Source organism: Engraulis encrasicolus, chromosome 7, assembly GCF_034702125.1.
Source record: "Engraulis encrasicolus isolate BLACKSEA-1 chromosome 7, IST_EnEncr_1.0, whole genome shotgun sequence".
NCBI lineage: Eukaryota > Metazoa > Chordata > Actinopteri > Clupeiformes > Engraulidae > Engraulis > Engraulis encrasicolus.
Window position 1 is genome coordinate 34,451,548 of NC_085863.1, and position 12,500 is coordinate 34,464,047.

The 12,500-nt window shown below is 45.6% G+C and overlaps 1 protein-coding gene across 2 annotated transcripts in view; it reads right to left on the reverse strand.

Moving 5' to 3' along the window:
• The window catches only part of LOC134452742 (uncharacterized), a 134,047-nt gene that overhangs the window by 57,763 nt on the left and 63,784 nt on the right, over positions 1–12,500 (reverse strand). The window lies entirely within an intron of this gene.

The following is a 12,500-nucleotide window of genomic DNA, read 5'->3' on the forward strand; positions in this document are numbered from 1 at the left end:
TGTGACTTTAATCTCCTCAACTGATACAAGTACAAGACTGATGAACTGAAACAAATTCAATTCACCACAGACATCCACCTGGTGCAGGTCTTGCATTTAACCCTTTAAAAATTAACCCTTTCATCTACATAATTTATGTCCGACAGTATATGTGGTCTTTTAACTATTTTATGTGTGGAAAATCAGTTGCTAATCAAGATTTTATCATATTTTAACTGTTTCACAACATAAACCCTAACCAAAAACCTTGCAACTTTCACCCTTCAGACACTATTTTTTCCCCCACCCTGTGACTGAATCAATCAAGCATGCACGCTCTGTCTCTCTGCTTATTACTCGTCTCCCGTTTCCTCACCCCCTGCAAGAAACACAGAAAAAAAAATCCCCTAAAATACACAAATGCCCCCAAAATCTTTTAACCCTTACCAGCACTGTCTGTTGCTCTTTCCCTCTTTAAATTCCATTATTATAGGGCAGACAAGACACTCTCACGGGACTCAGAGAAACGAAAACACTAGATGTACTAAAAAGACCATTACAGTGAGTCACTCAGCTTTCCTCAATCTCAAACGTGCCCTTCTTCTAACTGGACAAAAAGCTCTTTTCACCACCAATGACAAGGATTTTTTCCCCCTTGAAGATACCTCTTCTGGGAAGAGGTGGGAGACGGTTCAGGGCTTTTTCCCCTTCAATGCAAATGTTCAAATATTTATGGGAACTGCGTGTAAGGGAGCTGTTGAAACAGAGGACATCTTAAGCTTTGTCTCACCTTTTTTGGATTGCAATTAAATGGAGAGAAGCCTTGCATTATAAAGTAAGACTTTTATATTCAAGGGGCTGAATTTACAAGGTGCTCATTGTTGCTCTCTAAATATGTGTTCTTGCAGAAGCTGTGTCAAGTTGTCAAGTTGCATAGTGCTGTATTTCTGATAACCTTTCCGTCACGTGTATAATGCTCTTGCAATTAGTGTTCAAAAAACATCAGTTATATTATTTTTAAAGAAAGATATTGTATTTGCTAGTAGGTGGATATTAAAATATATAGATACACTGAAGATCAGCATTCTGCTTCACACACACACACACACACACACACACACACACACACACACACACACACACACACACACACACACACACACACACACACACACACACACACACACACACACACACACACACACACACACACACACTTTTGCAAATTGTAACAATGTTTTTACCAGTGCAAATACAATAGAACACTTAGAGGAAAAGGCATTTAAATAAACATTTTAAATACAGCCTTTAAAAAAAACTAGATTTATTTTGTGTTGGAAACACCTAAAGGATTATGCCCTTTTATACAAATAAACACAAATTAAATATTGTTAAATTTACAAACAAACAAATGCTGTGGACGAGGAATGAGTGTGATATTCAACATCAATCAATCTGGGGATTAACTTTTTCCAGACTAGATTTTCATGTAAGTCCAATGAGGACTATTATGAGACTGCCAAAGAAAACAACTGGCTCCCTTATCCTCGGGCAGTGTTGCAGCTCTCTCTCTCTGTTCAACTGCTTCAAAATGAGAACAGGATTTTCTCTAACACTTTATTGCATATGTTCCTTTTCCACTGTATCTACATGAATCAACATGTAATATTTTGTAATTAAACTTTGCATACCTAACCCTAACTGTAACCCTAACCCTAATGTACAGTTCAAGCAAAATAATGTCACAGGCTTTAACATACTTTGCTAAAATGCATTTTAACTAATTAATGCAACAGTGGACTTCACATAAAGTGCAAGAGGATTTTCCATCTTATTTCAACCCATCTCTCTCTGTCGACCACACCATCACAGATGCCATGCCACAAACATCTGCATATCAAAAAACGCTAAAACAAAACAACAACCGTTGATAGTTCATGAACAGCTTGCACTGCATTTTTTTTCTCCTAAGCTTTGTTCGAGCATAAACAATAAATGCTTGAATGCTCTTTTGTGTTGACGGTGGGTGGGTTTATGACTTATTCTCATACCTAAAATGGTCATTACATGAGTAATAGTGTGTGGGGGCGGAAGGGAGGAGAGGAGAGAGAGAGAGAGAGAGAGAGAGAGAGAGAGAGAGAGAGAGAGAGAGAGGAGAGGTGAAGAAGTGGGGGATTTTTTTATAACGGTCAGGCATCTTATTGGCCTGTTTTTGAATTTGAAAATGCTTTGCCGCCCAATCGTACAACTCTTTCCTTATACATACAAGAGTGCTCTTTGATTTGAGCCGGACCAAACGCACGCGCGCACACACACACACACACACACACACACACACACACACACACACACACACACACGAGTCACAGGAGAGAGAGCTGAGTGGAATGGAGCAATCTCTCTCTCTCTTTCCTTCTCTTCCTCTCTCTCTCTCTCTCTCTCGCAGCAGCAGCTCAGCTCAGTGCATTGGAATGTGTAGCGTCTGAAACATGACCAGCACTGAGCCATCCGTGCAGACCGCAAAAACCATAGGATGCCCCGGACAACCCTGGCCCAGCATAGCACAGTACAGTACAGTGCAGAAGTACAGTGCAGTGCAGCGCAGTATGGCTCAGCATACGGTAGGCAGGCCTCGCCCAAGCTTGGCACAGCACCGAGTGGCACAGATTGGCACAGTATATAAAAGGCCTTGCCTGGGCTCGACCTTGCCAGTAGCCTTGCCAATAGCCTTGCCAAACCTGGTCTTGCCTGGCAGAAAGATATGGAACACCGGTGCCAGGTCTGGCGATGCTTTGCCTATCTATCCCCACTGCTATCAAGCGCGCCATCAACAGCGCTTTGTCCGATTGTTCTGGTCTGTGTGATTTCCTGTATCTGATGACAATTTTGGACTCGTTTTGGCGTTGTCACAGGGCCAGCCATTGTCACCAGTCCACTCATGGGCACTTGACTGGGAAACTGATAACAGTCAGAGGGCTCTAACACTTGCTCCTTTGGTGGCACTTTTGAGTCTGGAGGTACGTGTGTGTGCTCGTGCGCTCGGGTGTGTGTATGTGTGTGTTCAACAGTCAAATGTCTTGCACATCTGCAATGATCTTTTTTTTCTCTTCTCTTTTTCCTGTGGGCTCTAATTTTTCTCTCACCACTTTGTTGTGGGATTCCGCTTTCTGGCACCGTGTCACTAGAAACCAAGTGACTCTGTGAGTCAGCGAGTAACGCGTCTGGTCCCTCAAAGGCCACCGCCGACATGATAAAGACTAAACCATTAGAAGTGTATCGTCACACCAGTATGACTACAGTAGAGCGTTTGTGGACAATGAAAGTTCTAAAGAATGTTGGTCTCCATAGAGCACAGTGTGGAATTTTAGAATCTCGCATTGTTTTATTTTATTTTTTTTAATAATAAAATCTGTGCAAAAGCTCACACCCTTAAACCTGATCTTATTCCCCAGTGTGACACCAAACCCATAGAGTTACTTCCTCTGAGAGGACCATACGCTACACTCGATCCTTCCTGTCCACGCTCCCTGATACCATGCTGTACAGCCCAAGCAGTGGTGTAGTGGGGATTTTTAATATGGGGGTACGCGATTTGTGACGTTATCTATTAATTAGACAACTTCACATGTCAACCCTCTTTTTGTATTGTAGATTCTTTTTTTGTAAGTCTCACCTCAGGAGAAGTGGGTGGACTGCGTACCCCCGCGTACCGCGCCCACTACACCCCTGTGCCCAAGCTCAATGATACCATACTGTAGAATACATTAACATTCAATGGGCTTTTCCGCCTCATTTTCATTTTTTTTCTCATTTTTTGTACCTTCCTGTGCCTTCTGTTTCTTATGGAGCGTTTTTTTGGGGAGGTCTGGGTATGTGTGTGAATGCCGACTTTCTTTCTTAGCCGCAACAGTGCCGATCACGCGGTCAAAGGGAGTTTTGGTAGCTCCACAAGCCACGCCCACCCTTCTCTCTGTCTCTCGCTCGGCTCATGGAAAATTACCATCTTGGCAACTGGCAGCATACGCCACTACCGCCGATTTTGGGCCAGACCCGCGCCGCAACCATACGACTTCACCACCACCGCCACCATCATCACCATCACCACCACCACCACCGTCATCACCCTGACCACCACCACTACCTCCTCATGCAACCCACCACACCCCCGGGGTGCGGTTTAAGAGCAATTAAATTTGGGAGATCTTGTCGAGGCTCCCCGTCATTAAAGCCATGGGAGGATGCTTGTAGCCTCTCTCGCTCGCTCACTCACTGACTCAAGTCAAGGGGGTTCTACCTCAGCACTTTTTCTACCCATATATCCTTTTTTCCTCCTTTTTTCTTTATCTCGCTCTTGCTCACCGTGTCAATTGTCCTATTGCCTATCAGTGAGCTCTTATGTGTCTACAGTACAGCGCAAATCAACAGTTGTGTTGACTTTTTCTTTGCCGTTAAACACGCTTTGCGGTTAAACTAAACTAACACAACGATTTTCTCTCTTTGTGGTGCACTTCGAGATTTTTTTTTTGTTTGCCATTCGTGATGATTGATTACTTCTGTTTGCAAATGTCTTGCCAATTCCCTCGCCCCACCTGCACGGTACCTTTTGCATGTCATTTGAATATCACTGTATCATCCGGAAACCAAGCACACCAGACGCTCCCGGTGACAGTTTGAATACCAAGCAAATCCTCTTGGCTACAGCAATGACGAAGACTGACGTAAAAAAAGGACAGAGGAACGAGGGAAGAAAAGATTTTTTTTTTTAAAGAGTCAACTCTGTGATCCTGCCGCATTCTTAATGATATACTAGTGCCTGTTTGCGACTGTGCACGAAATGTCAATTACAGCTTATATAAACAGAATTCCACTCTTGATTTTTTTTCTCTCTTTTTGTGCAGAGACAAAGATAATTACATGTACCTACGGCTACGGAGTCTACCGTGCAGTCTCCTACATGTGAGTCCTACCGAGGGGCAAAAGCATGTCTGTCCCGCATGTGCAAGAACACAGAACTTTTTTGATAAACACAAAGATGTACAGTACATGGTTTGTCCATGTTACTAACAGATGTGCTACACGCTGTGACAGTTCATGAGAAATCACATTTCAATGAACTCCACTGGATGCTGGAAGTGTGTAAAACGTTTTTAAGATAAGGATCTGGAGATTAAACGTTGAAACTTTAAATCATGACTGTGTGCTTCCGCTGACTTCTGAGTGGGTGTTTGGGTTTGACAGGGTGAAAAGACTTTTATCAGAGTTTTATATATGAGTATTGCCTATCAGAAGCTGTCACATTAATTAATATACCTCTCTCACGCACTCTTCTCACACACACCTTGACACACACACAGTCATGCTTATGCTCTCTCACACACTCAGAGAGATGGAGAGAGGGAGAGAGAGAGAGGGAGAGGGAGAGGCGGAGAAGGGAAGAGGGGAACAAAGAGAGATAGAGGGCGGGAGAGAGAGAGCGGAACAGAGACAGAGAGAGAGAGTAAGAGGGAGGAAGAGAGAGAGAGATGGAAAGAGAGAGAGCGATAGAGGGAGGGAGGAAGGGACAGAGAGAGAGAGAGACCGCGCGCGAGAGAGAGAGATTGAGAGAGAGAGAGATTGAGAGTGATAGGGGGAGAGAGAGGGAGAGAGAGAGTGAGAGAGAGAGAGAGGGAGAGAGCGGCAGGAAGTTAAGTAATTTTAAGTGCCTGATGCAATTACAGCTGAGGCCGTTTGAAAAAAAATCAAATCTATCTATCGCAAGGGGAAAAAAACAAGAACAGAAAGAAAGAGGGAGAAAGAAAGACTAAAGGAGCAGGGAATAAAAAAGAGAAAAGGGGAAAAAGAGTGGGGTGGGGGGAAGCAGAGAGAGAGAGAGAGAGAGAGAGAGAGAGAGAGAGAGAGAAGAAGACAAGCGAGAGAGTGACAGAGACAGTGAATGAGCAAGACAGATAATGACAAAAAATAATAGTGTGTGAGAGAGAGAGAGAGAGAGAGAGAGAGAGAGAGAGAGAGAGAGAGAGAGAGAGAGAGAGAGAGAGACTGGGCTGAGTGAGCGAGTCAGAAAGAGAGAGAGAGATACAAAGAAAATGAGAGAGCGAGAAAGAGAGCGAGATAGAGAGAGAGAGACAGAGAGAAAAAGAGGGAGAGAAAGAGAGAGAGAAAAAAAAATGCACGCCCTGGAGTCCACGTTGACAAATTCTTTAACAAGCTGTGGTTGAAGGGAAGCTGGTTCTATTCTGAGTCACCCCCCTCCTTTCAAACAGTTTACTGGAAACACGGGGGCCGGCGGAGGGAGGGGGGATTTTCAGAGAAGTCACGTGACTGGGCAGGGCTAACCACAGCTCCGGGAGCTGCTACACAGAGACACAGAGAGAGAGGGAGAGAGAGAGAGAGAGAGAGAGAGAGAGAGAGAGAGAGAGAGAGAGAGAGAGAGAGAGAGGGGAGAGAGACAGAGAGAGAGAGGGGAGAGAGAGAGTGCGTCGGGGAGGCAGACCTACACAGCCCGCCCTCCCCAGCCTTTCTTCGCCTAGCCCAGCCCAGCCCAGCCCAGCCCCAGCACAGATGGCTGCGAGTGCAGAGCAGAGCTGGGCTAAGCTAAGCTGAGCTGAGCGAGGCTAGCTAGCCTGCCTGCTGCCTGGGAGTTGGCAGGGAAGAATTCACAGACTGATTAACCCTTTCTGTGTCAACACGGCAGAGAACAGAGACACAGAGACAGAGACTGAGTCACACACACACACATATGGACACACTACATGCACACACACCCACACCCACACAAACACAAACTTCAAAGGGTAGGAGGACAGAGGTTTTTTTTACCGGTTTGATTAAAGACTGAGATAATGTCACGGTAGTCCTTAACTGTTTGAAAGATCACTCTTCAACAATACCCCCCCCCAACACAACACAAACACACACAAACCAAACCCCAGTCGCCGATTCCACTGTCATTTCCATGCCTTCCGCTAAAAAACAAAAACAAATGACAAAAAGGAGATGGAGCGGGGATGAAAACAAAGCGACCGAGTGGCGAGTGGCTGGCTTTGTAGTCGGGGACGGGAGAGAGGAGACGGGACAGGAGACCTCTGGGGACCCAGTGAAATGAAGGGTGACAATGGTAATGAGGGGCTTGTCATCCCGCCGCATGGCACGGCTACGGCACAGCACGCCGGCTGCAGAGTGCCGACAGTTAATGCCCAAACACTCAGAGCAGCGGCGGCCCCATGCTGTAGCCATGTGGATACAGCATGCCACAACGCCATGTACTAGACATCACGCATATCCGGACCGGACGCACACACCAGTCGCAGTCAAAAACAAATAAAAGTTCAGGTTTAAAAAAAAAAAAAAAGACAATGGTCATCCGCACACTGAAGAGCTCCTGATATATTTCTTTATTATTGTTTTGGTGACATTTGGAATAAAGCACAGGTGACAAACGTCACCTAAATAATACAAAATCATAATCATGGGTGTCTTCAGCGATATGATGACCAATGAGGCTAAAAGATGACTCACACACAGCTGTTAGACAGTCGAGCAGGAGGCTTGTTGCCCCTTGTTGCCCCTGCCCCTGCTGCTGCCCCTTGTACCCTGAAGAGGGTGGGGGGTTGGCATCAGGGTGGTTGCTGTTGTAACAATGCCAGATGACACACATGGGCACACGTGTACATCCCCAACAAACTCCCACACCCCCTCCATACACAGACAGACAGACAGACAAACAGCCGGACAGACACACATACAGACAGACAGACACACACGGACTGACACACAGACAGACAGACAGATAGACAGATAGACAGACACACACACACACACACACACACACACACACACACACACACACACACACACACACACACACACACACACACACACACACACACACAGACACACACACACACACACACACCAAAATCTCCTACATAAAGGATTGCAACAGTTGGTGGTTTTTTTTTCTTCAGAAAAAACATTCCCCACAAAATCGGGATAATTTAAATTACGCGATTTCAATTATGCTGATTACATCAACACCTCTATGACTGCATTATCTCCGTCGACATCCTTTCTCTTTGACAAAATCCCCAAAACGTATCAAAAGAAGTCCGATTTGACAAGCACTGTAGTCAAAAAAGAAAACATCCAACGGGCGGCAAAAAAACACATGTTGCAAAAATGGTTGCCATATGACATTAATGCACAAAAACGATGGTGCCATCCTCAGAAGAAGGACCAATAAGTGGTTGAAAAGCAGCAGGTGAAAGCGGAGAGCGGCTCTCCTCCTCAGCCGGGGTTTGCAGGTTGTGCTGCAGCGAGCGGAGAGGGTGCGAGAGAAGAGTGTGTCCTGTACGCCTTCCCTTCAGCAGAAGTGATGTAGACAGAGAGAGAGAGCAAGAGAGAGAGAGAGAGAGAGAGAGAGTGGGAGAGAGAATGAGAGGAAGAGAGGGAGAAAGAGAGAGCGGGAGAGAGGGAGAGCGGGAGAGAGAGGTGAGAAACAGAGAGCGGGAGAGCGGGAGAGAGAGAGAGAGAGAGAGAGCAAGGGAGTGATATTTAGAAAGATGGAGAGAATGAAACAGAGACCTACACAGACTACAGAGAGAGAGAGAGAGAGAGAAAGAGAGAGGAAGAGGAAGTGTATGTGTGAGCAAGAGTGACAGAGAAACAGAGAGAGAGCAAGGTAGAAAGAAAGAGAAATTGATAGAGAGACAGAGAGGTTTGAAAGAGAGAGAGGTTTGAATGAGAGGTACACAGTAAGAAAGATAGAGAGAAAGAGAAGTACACAGTAAGAGAGATAGAGAGAGAGAGATAGAGAGAGAGAGAGAGAGAGAGAGAGAGAGAGAGAGAGAGAGAGAGAGAGAGAGAGAGAGAGAGATACACAGTAAGAGAGAGGGTGTGAGAGAGAGCCAGGGAGAGCGAGAGAGAGTGAGTGAGAGAGCGGGAGCGTGGGGCTTCGTAGACTCTATACGTCTTTCAGCGGAGACGAGACACTGCTGCCAGATGCTGTACATAGCTGCACACCCGTGATGCCAAACACACACACACACACACAAACACACTGCACATACACGCACACACACGCACACACACACACACACACACACACACACACACACACACACACACACACACACACACACACACACACACACACACACACACACACACACACACACACACACACACACACACACACACACACACGTCCAAACACTCATGCACACAGACGCACGCCTGCACATAAGGACATACCACACAAAGACATACCACTTCCCCACCGGCAGGGGATGAGAGGCGCAAAAAAGAAAAGAGGGAGAAAAAGTGAGTGAGCGTGAGAAAGAGGTACCACAGAAACAAGAGAGGGTGAGGAGAGAGAGAGAGAGAGAGAGAGAGAGAGACAGAGAGAGACAGAGAGACAGAGGCAGAGTGTGTGCGAGAGATGGGCAGAATGAGAGAAAACATGTGAAAAACTTGAGATGTCTGAGACATCGAATGAGACGTCAAGGAAAGATAAGGCAACATACACAAAGGTGGAGGGAGAGAGACATGTGGAGTAAGAAAGATAGAGGAGAGAATGTGCGTGTGTGCGTGTGTGCATGCGTGCGTGCGAGTGAGAGAGAATAGATTACAATAGAACAGAATGGGAGAGAGGGAACGAGAAAGAGAGAATGCGAGAACGTGAGAGAGCGTGACAGCGTGAGGGAGAAAGAGAGAGAGAGAGAGAGAGAGAGAGAGAGAGAGAGAGAGAGAGAGAGAGAGAGAGAGAGAGAGAGAGAGAGAGAGCAAAAGAGACAAAAGGAGAACAACGTGCAAGACTGTGAGAGAAATGGCAACAAGTGAGAGAGAGAGAGAGAGAGAGAGAGAGAGAGAGAGAGAGAGAGAGAGAGAGAGAGAGAGAGAGAGAGAGAGAGAGAGAGAGAGAGAGAGAGAGAGAGAGATGGCAAGACCGGACCGTGAGAGAGATGACGAGAGACAGAGAGTAAGAGAAAAAGGCAGAGATGAATTCAACTTTTTTTTAAAAAGTTCCAATTCATTCCAAGGCTGCTGTTGCTGCTGCTGCTGCCGCCAAGGCCCGGTTCCTTTAGTTACCACCTTCACATCTGTTCCCCGTCTCTACTATCATCACGCCTTCCAGCCAGAGGCTACAGCTCCCATCCGCTTACCCCTCTCTCTCTCACACGCCATGGCCAACAACTGGAGATGCTTCTGGAGGAAGCCTGGAAATCTCCCTCGCCAAATATTTTAGTTATTTTTACTTTTTGTTGTTTGTATTATGTTTTTTGTAATTTATTTTTAACTGGGCCATTGTACAAGAGTGACGTTAGTCCTAGTTTAAAACAAAGGAGGATGCACCAGATGTCATCAGAGTTGTAGCAATCATTGCTAATTTCCACCTGTCATCCTGTTCCTGTGAGATCGGGTCAGGGACAGCTGTGCAGGTTTTGTTGTGCGGTTTTTATAATTACATTTTTTTGGGGGGGGGTCTTATCATTTTTCAGACAGGACAGTGGGAGATGACAGAAATCGAGATGGGAGAGAGATACGGGGAAGAATCAGGAAATGATCCGGGCCGAGAATCAAACCCGCGGCTAGCAGTCCAGTGCTGGGCCGTTGTGCAGGACTGTTGAGTCGTGGGCCGTGTATGGCGTTGGCGGTTGCGTGTAATATAACGTGAAGGGGATTACTCTAAGGGGAATACTGTACCTCGCCTAACCGTACCTGCCACCCATCATGTGGAAGGGGAAAAGGGGGGGCTGTGAGCATTATGGAATGACTGGGGAGATATGGGACAGTGTGTGTGTGTGTGTGTGTGTGTGTGTGTGTGTGTGTGTGTGTGTGTGTGTGTGTGTGTGTGTGTGTGTGTGTGTGTGTGTCTGTGTCTGTGTGTGCACGCAGGTGAATTTCAGCATTAATTCCTGTGTACGACGTGTGTGCGTTTGTGTGTGTGCGCACGCATACGCAGGTGAATTTCTGCAGTGAGGTTCTGTAGGTGCGTGTGTGCATGTGTGCGTATGTGAGTGTGTATTTCTGTTACACTAGAAACCTTTGACCCAGTGTCATATTATCCCCAGGAAGTAGCAGGTCTCCTCTCCGGCCCCCTGTTCCTCTTCTGCCTTCCCCTTACACATGACGCTTCATAATAACAATACCACCACCAGCAGGGCTGGCATGGCCATGTGGCATAGCGGGCATTTCCCTGCACCCTCGTGGGTGTATATTTTTGTTACATTTCAGAAAATAGGGGCCCACGAGGATGCAGAGCCCACCGGTGAGTTCTGCGTCGCTAATTATGAGGGGGCCCTTCAAGCCAAAAGTGCCCGGGCCCCATTTCTCCCCCAGTCCAGCCTTGACCACCACTTAGTCTGTTTCAGAGAAACCAGAAGGACAAAGAAATGTCCCATGTCCAGTACAATTCTCGCCCTGACACATATATACGTGTCCGTAGTCGGCATATGATACCTCTTCCTGTAGGATATCCTGTTCCTACTCTTGCTCCGCCGCACTGCGCTGAGCTCCGGACGATGCTCTATTTTATTTTTCTTCAGAGGCAGGTGCTTCCTGGTTCGGGACCCCGGCTGTCAAACATTCTGCGCTCTCTCTGACTCTCTAACGCCCCCACATTCCCCAGTATTTCCTCAGGGTTTATAGTCTTACAATACAAAGGTTTAGGATTCGGAATGCATGTTACATGGAGATAAATGTCATAAAATATTATTTTTGATAATATAAAACTAAAATTCTACCCTACTCCAAAAGTATCCTCTCAGGTGTTTTCGTGATCTTTCATTGCTAAGGTTTTGGAAACAGGTTGGTCATTGTATTACAATAAATATAAATATTTTTGAAAAATGTTTTCAAATCTGTCTTGTCAGATGCTGCGCAAAAGCACTTCATGAAGTTTTAAGATGCTATATCAGCTGTCAGATTCAGAAAACAGAGAGGAGAAAAAAAAGGTTTACAATCTTATACAATCTTTCAAGTACATTACTAAGAATTTGTAGTACATGAAGTAGATCTATACTTATCTATCTATTTTTTTAAAGAAAAATATTGTGTTTTGAAATCTTGCCAGATGCTCTCCAAATGCATTTAATGTTATTACATGAATTCTTCAGAACACCTAAACACAGACATTGTGATAAACACACACATTTTTTTGTGCAATGGCGTGTTACTTTACATCTGTAAACACTTAGGTTTGTGAATACATATTGTATATCATAGATCAATATTACAAGATAGATAAATGATGCTGCATTACTTGTCTGATTCCGCATGCATTAAAAAATATGTTGGAGATAAACACGTACATTTTTGGTGTCATGGTGCATTTACAGTGGAGAGTGGACATACAGTAAGTGGAAAACGCATGACTTCAGTGTGATGTGACTGTACAAACCTGTGGTTGGTGTTCACACACACACACACACACACACACACACACACACACACACACACACACACACACACACACACACACACACACACACACACACACACACACACACACACACACACACACA